Raw genomic sequence first — 15,428 nt, 5'->3', positions numbered from 1 at the left:
ACAATCCAACAGCTGGATTGACAAGTCTACAAAAAGCAGCTTCAAGAGTGTGCACGATCAATGGCAAAGATTAACTGATAGAGGAAGATTAAAGTAAACACGGGATGCTAAAGATATGCTAAGCCAGAAATGGAAGATTTGTTTTTCTATAAATAGAAATGACAAGTGACAGTTTAGAAAAGCTAATATCATGTTTATTATTCATTGTGTAAACCAACAGTTAACTGAGTTATAAAGTTAACACTGGTCCTCTAGTTAGATGTAACAATTTAGATCAAATCTCTTGTATCACTCTCAAGAAGAAGCTGAGCTCTTTAACATCAAAGAGCTTAGAAATTTTGTAGTAAAACAGTCCTAATTTTTAATATAAAAATTAAGTGAGTTTTGAAGATTTGTATTCTTTATTTTCTGCAAGTTTAAATTCTGCAAGAACACTTTTTATACAAGATTTAATTTACTTTGTTCAACCATTAACTTTTAAGAAAAGCCTAAAATCATAAAAACACATTCACCCCCCCTTTGTGTGTGATTCATTACCTAACAAGTGGTATCAGAGCAAAATATGAAAGTACACAGATTCAAGATCTTGGAAGAATGAATACACTGAAAATCAGTAGCATCAACATTCCTACCTTTCACAAAGCTAACTACACTCTTTGGAAAAAGAAAATGATGCTATTTATCAAGATGGCCAATCCATTCCATATTCAGATCGTCAAGAATGGACCCTTCATTCCTATGGTAAGAGTTGAGAAATCTACAGATGGAGACATGGTCATACCAGCTCATTATGCTCCCAAAGATCCAGCTGAGTATTCTGACCCTGAAAAGGAGAAGGTCTCCCTGGATAGCAGCTTGCAATTGATATTGATTGAGTCACTTGACAATGTGATGTATAATAATATTGTTAACTATGACACTGCCAAAAAAATATGGGAGAAGATTGAAATACTCTGTGAAGGAACTGAGGAGGTTAGATCTAATCAAAGAAGGATACTGATTTTACTATATGAGGGTTTCATGGCTAAGCCTAAGGAAAGCATTACTGATGTGTTTGAAAGATTCATTAAGCTGATAAATGACTTGCAGCTTCATGACAAATATATGAAGCTGAAGAGGTGAATCTAAAGTTCTTGCTTACTCTTCCTGATTATTTGGAACAGAAAATCTCAGCAATCAGGGAAGGAAGAGACTTGAGAAGAATAACTCTGGAAGTTCTATATGGAATTCTCAAAACATATGAACTAGAGATGATTTAATGGCAATCATTGAGATCAGGCCAAGGACATGTTGTAGATGGATCAAGTGCTTTAATAGTAAACGAAGGTCAAACATCTAATGATGAACTAAGATCTCATATTTCAGTTACCTCAACAAGTGAGCAGAGAACAATTGATTTACGGAACAAGTCATTCTGGAATTGGAAAAGGATGAGTTCTATACTCTTGAAGAACTGGATGAGCTAGATCAGTCAATGGCCTATCTGGCTAGAAAATTCTCTAACATTAAAGTAAGGAAGCCAAGATACTTCAAAAGTAAAGGACAGTCTTTTAATAAAGATAGCAGCTGGAAGGAAAAAGGGAAGTACAATTCTGATAGCAAGAGTGGTTACAAAACTGGATCTGTTGATAGATCTAATATAAGGTGCTTCAATTGTGATGAACTAGGCCACTTTGCTACAGAATGCAGGAAACCCAATTAGGCAAAGAAAGATAAGGCTTATCTTGAACTTGAAACAAAAGTATGAAGCTCTTCTGAAGAAACAGCAAAGCAAAGCTTATATTACAGAAGGTAAAAGTTGGGATGACTTTGAAAATGATGAAGATGAAGAACTTGGAAACTATGCACTCATGGCCTTGGAGCAAGGAGAATCATTCTCATCTAAATCACAGGTACCGACTCTTACATCCACTGATTTACATGTGAATCAATATAAATAAACTATTGAAAAGATGAGCACATAAATGTTTCACATTCATACAAGCATGGTTGCTGCTAATGAAGAAGTTAGCAGATTAATAAAGTTAAATGAGAAGCTTGAAAGTGAAAAACAAGAAGCTGAATTGTTGACAGTGGAGCTTGAAGCCTTGAAACAAGAAAATGGCTATTTGAAAACAAGCTTAAGTGCGCAAATGAGATTAAGGTTGTGCTAAGGGAAAAACTAGAGAAAAGTGAAGTAAAGTTGAAGTCCTTTAAGAATGCATCTGAATTGGTTGGTCAGTACCATGAGAAAAATAAACCATGTGTAAACATTGCTATTGGTCTTGATTATGATACCTTAAACAGCAAAAAGAAAAACACTAGTGGTAGAGGAAAAGCAACAAAAAGTGAAAATGTTCCAGCAATGCTGAGAAATGTTGGGTCACCTATGTTTAAAACTTGTGAAGTAAACTTCAGTGAAGAAGAATTGATCATCAACCAAGAAATTGCAGATGAGGACAATGAAAAGAAAAATGCAAGTTCAAATCAATCTTCCAAGGATGAAGAAAATCTTATGGACAATCAAAGTACCAAGACTCCTGTCAAAGAAACCAAGATTGAATCTTGCAAGAAAGAAGAAGAAAAATAGAAATGGGAGAAAGGGGATAACCAAAAGCAATAATCTGGCCTATGTTGAAGATGTTCCTTGCAATAAGTGTGGAAAATGTGGTTCTATAAATCATCTAACTCACCTTTGTAAAAAGGGTGTTAGTAAGCCAACAGAAGGAGCTTGCAAATACAATGAAGCAGATTTAAATGATCCCTACTCATTCTGTGATAAGTTTGACTGCATCCCTTGCAACTTGAAAGTGATGAAGAGTTGCCACAAAATGAGAGTAGATCTTAAAGAATCAAAAATTGAGTCTACATCAGAAAGGGATAGTTCACAACAATCATTGAATTTTATTTTATCTGAAACAAATCACTCCACTTCTGCTAAATCAGTTAACAAGGAGAAAGTACCCAACACTGCTTGGGTCACTAAACACACCTGAATCTCATTGTGTTCAGGGCAAAGTGAAGAAAGTTATATGGATCATTGACAGTGGATGTTCCAGACATATGACAGGTGATAAGGCCCTCTTATCACAGTTTGAGGAGAAAGCTGGCCCATTGGTGACCTTTGGAGACAATAGCAAATGATTCACAATGGGATATGGCAAGATTGTTTCTGAAAATATTGTCATTGATGATGTAGCACTAGTAGCTGGTCTTGAGGTGAATCTTCTCAGTGTTAGCCAATTTGCAGACAAAGGCTTTGAAGTCTTATTCAACAAAGAAGAATGCACCTTTATCAGCAAGACAACTGGTGAAATTTCTCTGAAAGGAGCAAGGAAAGGAAGCTTATTTGTTGCAGACTTGGACTCAACAAATAAGGATGGTATTTTCTGTTTCTACGCCAAGGCATCAGAAGAACAAAGCAAGCTATGGCATAAGAAGCTGTCTCACTTGAATTTCAAGGCAATTAACAACTTAGTCAAAAAGGAGTTAGTGAGAGACATGCCCAAGCTGGAGTTTCCTCAAGTTGAAGTCTATAAAGCTTGTCAGAAAGGAAAGATGAAAAGATCTAGTCACAGGTCAAAAAATGTGAATTCTATTAGTGCACCCTTGTAGCTTATTCACATGGACTTGTTTGGGCCAGTAAATGTCTTATCAATTTCAAGGAACAGATATGCACTTGTGATGGTGGATGGTTTCTCAAGATACACTTGGGTAGAGTTCATGTACTCTAAAGATGAAACTCCACATATCATAATTGAGCACATCAAGAAGATAGAAAAATAGGCTGAAGATTACAATTGTATAAAAAGACTGAGAAGTGACAATGGAACATAATTCAAAAATGCTACATTAAGTGAATTCTGCAAAGGAAAAGGCATTGTTCAAGAGATCTCAGCTGCCAGGACACCTAACAAAATGGAATAGTTGAGAAAAAGAACAGAATGTTGGTTGAAGCTGCTAGAACAATGTTGCAAGATGCCATACTGCCAACAAGTTTTTGGGAAGAGGTTGTCAATATTGCATGTTATACTCAGAACAGATATCTCATTAACAAGGCACATGGCAAGTCACCCTACTCAATCATGTCCAAGAGAAAGCCTTTTGTAAAGCATCTTCATGTGTTGGGAAGCAAGTGTTATATTTTGAAAGACAACTCTGAATATGTGGGAGAATTTGACTCAAAGGTCTTTGAAGCAATTTTTATGGGATATTCACTGGAAAGAACAGCCTACAAAGTCTATGTGATTGATCAAAAAAAGATCATGGAAAACACAAATGTGACCCTTGATGATGACAAGTGTCCAGGCTTGGAATGCCTTGATGATAATGAAGCCGAAGCCCTTGTATTTGAAAACCTCAACATTGATAGTGATTCTAATGGAGAAGATGAAGTTAATGCACAATAAATGATGAATGAAGAAACTACTGAACATGAAAATCATGGGAATGGAAGGTCATCTCAAACACCTGAATTTGATAGCACAAACTTAGGGGGAGAAAGAGAAGAAGGATCTACCAGTCATACCAATAATGAAGAAAATGATGAAGGCACAAGTCAACAAACTCACACAAGGAAGTGGGATAGAAGTCACTCTAGAAAAGCAATTATTGGTGATCCTACATGCATGTTTTCTATCTCAAGTAGAACCTAAGAAAATTGATGAAACTCTATTGGATCCTTACTGGATATCTGCCATGTAAGAAGAGCTGAATCAGTTTGAAAGAAGCAAAGTCTGGAAGTTAGTTCCTGCACCAAAGAACAGAAGCATTATTGGAACAAAATGGTTGTTCAGGAACAAAATAGATGAAAATGGTATAGTTACCAGAAACAAAGCAAGGTTGGTTGCAAAAGGCTACTCACAAGAAGAAGGAATTGATTATGATGAAACTTTTGCCCCTATTGCAAAACTTGAAGCTATAAGAATTTTTCTAGCATTTGCTGCACATTCAAATTTTAAAGTGTATCAAATGGATGTCAAAAGTGCCTTTCTGAATGGTGAGCTAGAAGAAGAAGTTTATGTGCAACAGCCTCCTGTCTTTGAGGATCCAAAATTTCTAAATTTTTGGTATAAGTTACTCAATGCTCTATATGGACTAAAACAGGCACCTAGAGCTTGGTATGACACACTATCAGATTTCCTATTGAAGCATGGTTTTACTAGAGGAACCATAGAAAAGCCTCTCTTCTACAAGAAACATGGTGAAGATATAATCCTAGTTCAGATCTATGTGGATGATATCATCTTTGGTTACACTAATGAGAAGCTGTGCCAAAGATTCTCCAAGCTTATGCAAAGTGAATATGAAATGAGTATGATGGGGGAACTGAGTTACTTCCTTGGACTTCAAGTCAGCCAAAGAATGATGGTATCTTCATCAGCCAAACTAAATATGTCAAGGATCTTTTGAAAAAGTTTGGAATGGTTGATTGTTCACCTACATCTACACCTATGTCTATTACAACAAATTTGGATAAGGATAAAAAGGGCAAGAGTGTAGATATCTCAAGCTACAGATGGATGATTGGATCATTGCTTTACTTAACAGCAAGTAGACTAGACATCATGTTTGCAACATGTCTATGTGCAAGATTTCAAGCCAATCCAAAAGAATCACATTTGATGGCTGTAAAGAGGATTTTTAGATACTTGAAGGGGACTCCTAACTTGGGATTATGGTATCCTAAGGGAACTGGTTTTGAAGCTGTTGGATACACAGATGCAGATTTTGCTGGATGCAGGGTTGACAGAAAGAGTACCAGTGGAAGCTGTCAATTCCTTGGACAAAGACTTGTATCTTGGTACAGCAAGAAATAACAATCTGTATCAACTTCAACAGCTGAAGCTGAATACATAGCTGCAGGAAGTTATTGTGCTCAAGTGCTTTGGATTAAAAAATCAGCTAATGGATTATGGCCTAGTGTTACACAAAATTCCTATCATGTGTGATAATACTAGTGCTATATCTATAGTAGCTAATCCAGTTAATTATTCTAGGACAAAGCACATTGATGTGAGGTACCATTTTATTAGAGAACATGCTACTAATGGTACCATTGAGCTCATTTTTGTACCAACAGAAAAATAACTAGCTAACATTTTTACTAAACCTTTGGATGAAACAACTTTCACTAGACTTGTAAATGAATTTGGAATGCTCAATTCTTCATCCTAAGGCAAGAACTCAGCTAATGTTCTGCAGCAGATTACTCTCCAGGAAATCAAAATTAATTTGATTAAATTGGAAATTAACTGAAATATGAATTATAAATATTTCAGAAATCTCTGCATATTTGTTTTTCAAATTCAATTAACTTGGAATTTTTCAAATTCTGAGTAAATTGTTTAGTTGTTAATTTACATCCTTAATATATAAAATTAATTCAAGGTAGAATTACAATAACCAAGAGTATTTAGAGAACTGAGTTCTCGATAAGTATAAATTAACTTCTCGACAAGTCATTTTAAGACTTCTCCAGTGAGTCCTCGATAAGTCAATTTACTAACTTCTCGAGTGACTTCTCGATAGGTTTAAAATGACTTATCGATAAGTCCTTGTAAAGTTCTCTAATAGTGTTCATTCACAGAGTTCTCTACAAGTACAATTCTTGACTTTTCAATAACTCAGAACTGAGATAATTTAAATTAATAAATTATTTTGGTAAAATACTTTTGAAAAATGTATTCTAATTTTATTTTGAATTTATTCAAGTAAAAGTTAGAATTAGTTCAGTCCACTGTTTGGACAAACTGGGTATTTATTTGACATTTCGATAAGTCAAATTTGAGTTCTCAATAAGAGTAATTTAAAATGACTTCTCGATATTTACTTCACTTCTCAAAATGACTTCTCGATACACAATCTCCAAATGTCTATTTTTGAGTTCTCGACAAGTTATCTACTTTTACTGTAAATACTCAGACTTCTCGATTATTTAAACTTGGAATTTCTTGAAATTCTAAGCAAACTGAATATTTATTAATTCATATTCTAACTATATGAAGTTAATAAATAACAGATCAAAAGATGCAAATAGTATGAAAAACTGAAATAATTTATTTCATAAATTATGTTCAGCAATATACTTTTGACATACTTTGTCTATAATTACTCTGACTTATTGACATATTTACGTGCTTATATTTTTTTGTGGAAATATGTTAGTCTAATGTAATTAGACTAGTACTTTATATCTGATGTTTTGAGAAAGCTGATAATGGTTAAATTATTTGACTATATGCTGATAGGAGGAGTTACTTTTTTGTAGGGAGTACTTGTTTATTTGCATGGGGAATAGTTATTCTAAATAGTGAACTAAGATTCTTGAGTACTTGCATGGGGAATAGTAACTAGTTATTTCTAACTATCAAATATGTTTATGTGATTATTACTCTTATTATCCGGTCAACTCAAGAGTCTCTTGGTTTCTATCTTTACTCCCTCTATAAATTAAAACGCTTCACCCTTTATCATTCATCACTACTCTTATTCTCAACAAATATCTAATTTCAAACTCACCTCCTGTTCATCTCTCTCTCTCACTCAAATGGATATCCCAGTCTTCTACAGACTTATTCATGGAGCTTACCAGCCTTTCCATCATCTAGATGAAGAGCAAATTTACTTTGATCCCTTCGGACTACGTGTCCATCTCAGGGGGGTTGTTTGCAGCCCCTTTGATATTCCACGAGAGATCTTTGACGAACTCTCATGGGATGATCAACTCAGAATTCTTTTCTTTGAGATGGAAGTCTCTCTCGAGCAGGAGAGACGTGCAAGGGTAGCTGAGCAGAAATGCCTTGCTGCTTTGGAGTTGCAGGAGAGGATCATCTCTCTTGCACACTCCATGTCCAGAGCTTACCAGCGCAGGGCAAGGAGGTTGGAGGCTGAGAAGAAGAAGCCTAAGTTAGAGTAGTTAGGGTTAGGATTTACTTGATGTAATCTGAATCTTAATGTACTCTATGGTTAATATTAATGAAAATATTCTTCTTCTCTATCAATTTGTTTTTATTGCTTGATTGTTTAATATCATGATTGCCTTGTGTTTACAAATTAATTGGTTATTAGTTTTCCTGTCATAATGCTTGCAACTGTATGTCTCAATGCGTATGCCTAATCAAAACAGATAAATATGTTCAATGCATTACAGGTTCAACACAATCCACTCAGACAACAAAAGGAAATTCAAATTTTCAATCAACAGGTATTTGTGTTAAAATGCAGCTAAAACATCTATAAACCAAACTGCAGTTCTCCCAGATACAACAACTCAAACACAAACTCAAACACAATCCCACTCAGGTGACTCTCAAAAGAAACCTGTTTTACAAAAGGACAACAATTTCATAATATTCTTCAGAGTGTTTTGTTGATTGAGAAGAAAAACCACCACAAACATGGAAAATTTATCAGTTTTTACTGAATATCTCATGAGTATTCCTAATGCACATTCATGTGCAAAACAGTCTTCACAGACTGAAAGGTTTCAGGGTAGTACTCCTGTGGGGGAGCTATCTAAATCCTCTCTAATTCAATTGGAGGTTCCTCAAAAAGGAACAACTCCCCTCATCACTCTAGCACAAGCTACCTTAGCAGTCAAAGCAAAAAGTACAATTGCCTATGACAATATCATGGGAAGGGCAAGTATAGCACATTTATGTATCAGTGTGTTGCAAGACATACAAGGTTTTGAGGCTGGTGTACATGATAGTAACCTAGTCAAATCCCCTCCAATTCAGTTGGAGGTTCCCACTATAGGTCAAGAACAGCACACTATCAAAACCACATAGTAATCTGTGAGTCAAATTGTGACCCTAGTCACAAGTGTTCTTAATGATTCATTCACCTCACACCTTCAAGCTAATATTCTCTTTTCTGATGAAATGAGTACGATTAGACCTATATGGATTACCCCTAATCATATGGTCACAGAAAACTCTTCTCAGCCCCCTCTTATTTCTGTTAGTCAAACACAATTGACCCTTTCATGTGAGAATAAAAGAAAAGATTGAGAGAAAAACAGAGAATAAGAGAGGTAGCATCCTTCCTGGAAAAAGGAGAGGTAGATGAGTGTATGGATTTAGTAATCCATGTGAGGGAACTCTGACTCTCAAAAGTCATGAGACTAGTGCAGTGAGAAGTAGTGAGACTACTTATTCAAAAGAACAGAGAGCTTAGGACTTTTATCACTGTCAGATTTTTTCTGCAGATCTAAGTGAAACTTCTATTCTATTTGATAAACTCATCACCATAAATCTCACTGAAGCTTGAAGCTGCAGACAGTGTTCCCAATGGACAATGACAACAGCTTGAACAATGTGCATCTAGCTAGATCTTTCTCCCTGGAGATAAATGTCAAAAAGGGGGATAATATATCTAAATTCCTGCCAAAACAGCTAATGGATGTTGCCAGATAAGGGAGAGAAGAATAAATCTAAATGCAACTCAAAAAAAGAAGACCAGATAGGAAGATTGGTTTCTGTATTTAGTTAAAGTTTTGAAATCATCAATCAGAACTTGTGCATAATTTCATAATGAACAAGTTGGGGGAGATTGTAATATATAATATATGATGTCAAAGATTATTGGAGCTAACAATGTCATTAGCATCTTTGATCATAGTATGAAGCAAATCAAATGGACATCTGATCTAAGTAGAAGATTAATGAACAGTTATTTTCAGTAATCTGTTAAGCTTGGGGTCAGCCTTAAGTAAGTTGTATGGCTATCTAAATCTGCATTTTGTACTTGTAACAATTAAAGTCTGTAAAAATACAAAGGAGCAGACTGGAGTCTTTTTCCTAAAACAGTATCAAGCCTAAGGATTCCATCTGGAAGAAGATCAAGAAGATCATGCCTCAGAAGAATTTTAAAAAAGCTTGGAGTTGAATAAATCTGTTTGGAGAAAAATATTATAAGTCAAGATCTCTACAAGTCATAAATTTAATGTTATAGAGAAGTCATTCGAGAACTCTAGAGAGCACCGACGGATAAGCAATATCTACTCGATGGATGAGCAATATCTACTTGACAGATGATAAATATCTACTCGATGGATAAGCAATATCTACTCGATGGATGAGCAATATTTACTCGACGGATGAACTATATATCTACTCGATGGATGAGCAATATCCACCAGGAGTGGAGAAGTCAGGAAAGCTACTCGAGAACTGAAGAAGATATCGACAAGCTAATTTAAAGAACTGGAGATTGGATATATCGTCAAGTCATTCCTTCATTAGAGAACTCAGAGTTATCGATAATTCAAAGTGAAGATATGAAGACAAGAGATCTCGACAAGCTGAAGACCTCTACAAGTCAAACTCAATATGGAGTGCTAGAGATCTCGATAAGCCTATGTACTTATCGAGATGTCAAGTGTTCTATTAATTCAAACTGGAGATCTCGAAGTATAGTCTCAAAGTACAGATATCCAAGATAAACAATCAACAAATAATCCAACAGCTGGATTGACAAGTCTACAAAAAGTAGCTTGAAGAGTGTGCAAGATCAATGGCAAAGATTAACTGACAGAGGAAGATTAATGTAAACACGGGATGCTAAAGATATGCTAAGCCAGAAATGGAAGATTTGCTTTTCTATAAATAGAAATGACAAGTGATAGTTTAGAAAAGCTAATTGCATGTTTATTATCCACTGTGTAAACCAACAGTTAACAGAATTATAAAGTTAACACTGGTCCTCTAGTTAGATGTAACAATTTAGATCAAATCTCTTGTATCACTCTCAAGAAGAAGCTGAGCTCTTTAACATCAAAGAGCTTAGAAATTTTGTAGCAAAACAGGCTTAATTTTTAATATAAAAATTAAGTGAGTTTTAAATATTTGTGTTCTTTATTTTCTGCAAGTTTAAATTCTACATGAACACTTTTCTATCCAAGATTTAATTTACTTTTTTCAACCATTAACTTTCAAGAAAAGCCTAAAATTAAAAAAACACATTCACCCCCCCCCCCTTCTGTGTGTGATTCATTACCTAACAAAGGGTAAAACTGAATTCTCCATTCTTGAACCATATCATCTGATTCATATTGATCTCTTTGGTCCAGTAAATATTATGTCGATTTCCAAGAAGAGGTATACACTTGTAATTGTTGATGAATATATAAGATACACATAGGTATAATTTTTGCACACTAAGGATGAAAATCTATCCATTCTTCTTGATCATGTGAGAGAACTGGAAAAAGGATTAACATACAAAGTGAAGATCATTAAAAGTGATAATGGAACTTAATTCAAGAATAGTTCTATGGAAGAGTTCTGCAAGTACAAGGGAATAAAATAAGAATTCTCTGCCCCTGGAACTCCACAACAAAATGGAGTTGTTTAAAGAAAGAATAGAACTCTCTTAGAAACTACAAGAACCATGATAGAGGAAGCAAAACTGCCTACCTACTTCTGGGCCGAGGCTGTGCAAACTACTTGCTTCACACAAAATGCACATTGATCAACAGGCATGGTAAAACACCATTTGAGATGGTAAAGGGAAAAAATCCAAATTTGAAATACTTTCACATTTTTGGTTGTAAATGTTTTGTTCTCAAAACTTATCTAGAACAGCTACCAAATTTGATGTGAAAGGTGATAAAAACATTTTTATGGGATATCCATTGTCTACAAAAGCCTTCAGAGTCTACAATTTGAGAACAAGGACAGTCATGAAGTCTATACATATATCTTTCGATGACAAGAAGATCACAAGTCTAGAAGATGCAGATGACCATGATGAGTTGAGATTTGAAAATGAAGTACCATATGCTGAATAGTTAAATCCTGGTATTCTGACAAATCCTGAAACAGTAAATCCTGATATCACTCTAAACTTTGGTGATCCATATGATTGTGGAAATTATAAAAATGCTGAATCATATGTTGAGGGGGAGCAACATACTTTACATCAAGAGTCTTCTACAAGTGATTCAACTCAAGAGACATCAGTAAATAATACATCAGACACAAATTCCTCAAGTTCTGACGGATCAGGTACTGATAGCACTGGAAATACTGATTTAGGGGGATAATCAGGAGGTGACAGTTGTACTAATCAAAGAGATTCAAGAGAGTTCATGGATCAAGGGGGAGGTTCTACTTCAAGGAGTCAACTTCCATCTGCAAGAAAATGGTCTAAGTCATACACACCTGACTTGATCATTGGCAATCCTGATATTGGTGTAATGACCAAAAAAGCCACTTAAAATGAATGTCTCTACCATTCTTTTCTATCTCAAACTGAACCAAAGAAAGTGGAAGAAGATCTTCAGGATGCTGACTGGTGTCACAACAATGCAAGAGGAGCTCAATAAATTTGAAAGGAACAAAGTCTGGACTCTTGTTCCAAGACCAAAGAACATATCAATTATTGGTACAAAGTGGGTGTTCAGAAACAAAACTGATAGTGAGGGCATCATTACAAGAAATAAAGCAATACTGGTTGCAAAGGGTTACTCTCAGCAAGAAGGCATTGATTATGATGAGGCATTTGCTCCAGTTGCAATACTTAAGGCAATTAGAATTTTTCTAGCCTATGCTGCTCACATAAAGTTTAAACTATTCCAAATGGATGTAAAAAGTGCTTTTATGAATGGAGAACTCGAAGAGAAAGTTTATGTTGAACAACCTCCAGGGTTCATTGATCCAAAATATCCAGATCATGTTTACTTACTCGATAAAGCACTCTATGGACTAAAACAAGCTCCAAGGGTATGGTATGAAACACTTGCTCTATTTCTGTTAGAAAGTGGTTTCATAAGAGGTGCAATTGATAAAACCTTGTTTTATAAATATCATGGTAAAGACTTGTTATTAGTACAGATAAAAGTTGATGATATCATTTTTGGATCTACTAATGATAAACTCTGCAAAAGGTTTGCAAAGATAATGCAGTCAATGTACCAAATGAGTAATGATGAGAGAATTGAATTATTTTCTGGGTTTACAAGTAAAATAGACTGAAGAAAGAATGTTCATAAATCAATCCAAATACACCAGGAATTTGCTCAAAAGATTTGGAATGCAAGATAGTTCAACTGCAACAACTCCCATGGCCATAGCAACCAAGTTAGATTTAAATACTGGTTCATCAGTAGATATAACTAACAACAGAGGTATGAATGGCTTACTCTTATATTTGATTTCTAGTAGACTAGATATCATGTATACTACCTATCTATGTGCAAAGTTCCAAGCTGATCCAAGGGAACCTCATCTATTAGCTGTGAAAAGAATTTTTAAATATCTCAAAGGCACCATGAATCTTGGATTATGGCATCCTAGAGATTCAAATTTTAAGCTAATCGGATATTTAGATGCTGATTTTGCAGGATGCAAAATAGACAGGAAAAGCCCTTTTGGAAGCTGCCAATTTCTTGATGGCAGATTGGTTTCTTGGTTTATCAAGAAAAAAAGTCCATTTCCACATCAACTGCAGAAGCTGAGTATATTATTGCAGGAAGATGTTGTGCTCAAATTATATGGATGATGAATCAGTTATAGGATTATGGGTTAGACTATTATGCTATTCCTATATATTGTGATAATCAAAGTGCTATTACAATGACAGGAAATCCAGTACAACATTCGATGACTAAACACATCAGCATAAGGTACCATTTCATAAGGGAACATGTGGATGCAGGTATAGTGAAATTGGTCTTTGTTCCAACAGATTAGCAATTAGCAGACATATTCACCAAGTCTCTCTGTGAAGCTACCTTCACAAGATTGGTGAATGAATTGGGAATGATATCAGGACATTTCTCAAACTCTGATAACTAAGGAATAACTACTAATAGTTAAAGTATGGTATCTTATTATTATGTATCAGTACTTGCTAGATACTAATTATTATGTTAAATTATGATGCCATGATAGCATGCAATTAATTTATATTAATCCTAGCTGGTAGCTGCATGTTAAACTCTGATTATGTGTATAAGCTCTGATATTGGTCAAACTTGTTTTGACTGATAGATCTTGACAGTAGTTGTTAAATTCTTATATTGGTCAAACTTATGTTGACTGATAAATCCTGATAGTTGTTGATTAAATACTGATAATAGTCAAACTCTGATTGACTATTATATTATGATGATAATTTTTGAATTTATTCACATATTGTTTTAATCTGTATTTTGATTACAGGGTTGAAGTTATTTGTAAGTAGGTAATTTTTCCATGATTACAGTTGTTTACGCGATGGCGTGATGGAAAACGTCCAGTTAATACAAAACTTTATTCTCGGTAAATGTGCATGCAGTAACACACGTTTACATGATTACTTTTACAATCAATCATATACTGCCACGTTTCCCAATAAATTGAATTGTTTCTAAATTAGTGGAGTTATGTGTTATACGAAATCAATTCTTGATTTCAATTAACAATTTACTCATCTCTATTACTTTTCTCTCTACTACTTTATCTTCTCTCACCCATAAACTCTAAAACCCTAATTTCTGTACGAAAACTTTTTCTTGCAAATTAACCATGATTTCGCCAGTTGCTTCTAAACCATTTGATTATGGTGGTGCAAAGTTTGTGACTAACAACTATTCTGCTATCCTGAATAACAACAGTGTAAATGTTGATTTTCACATTTTTCAGGACTTTCTTAGATCCAGTGACATTGGGTTTGCTCTCACAGCTCCACCCACAATCTATGGTGACCAGGTGCTTGCTATGTGGAGGATCGAAGTCTATGATGATGGAGGAGCTAATGGGTTTCCAAATATTGTGTTTGAATTTGATAATAAAACAAGGATTGTAACTCCTCAAACGGTAAGGTATGCATTACAGTTTCCTACTCATAACTCCTACATTACCTTTGTGGGAGATGCTAAAAGTAGGAGATTCTTTACTGAGATAGGGTATGATAAATATTTGAAGAACTATAGGGTATGACAAGGATTTGAAGAACCTTGGTCAGTTAAAAAGGAATGGTCTTAGGAAGGAATGGAATTTATTCTTTGACTACATCACAAAGGCCTTCAATAACAAGTCTTCTAACTTTGATGCTCTGCCCATCATGACACAACAGATAGGGTACTCTCTAATTCATGGTACCAATTATAAATTTGGTAGAGTAGTTTTATCTTTCATAGGTGATAGATTATCTGCTGATGGGTATATTGTGTATTATACTAGATTCTGTCAGTTGATTTTTAATGTCTGTTTCCCTGATATCCCTATCTCCAATAATCAAATTATGTATGTATTTAAGCTAACAAAGAGGGCTTTCTCTGATTTAATCTCATAAGATGAAAAATGGTTGAATTTAGCTCCCTTGAGGTTGCCATTGGTTGCTAGGAACTTGCTCATTACAAGGCTTCCTGAGACTTATGGTTTGCCTAACAGACAGAGTGCTAAGCTGTAGGAAATTACCATTGGGAACCCTCCTGTAGCTCACCCCAGCACAACAACCCA

The sequence above is a fragment of the Apium graveolens genome, chromosome 3 (assembly GCF_009905375.1).
Source record: "Apium graveolens cultivar Ventura chromosome 3, ASM990537v1, whole genome shotgun sequence".
Classification (NCBI taxonomy): Eukaryota; Viridiplantae; Streptophyta; class Magnoliopsida; order Apiales; family Apiaceae; genus Apium; species Apium graveolens.
Note: the sequence above shows the minus strand (reverse complement) of the source record.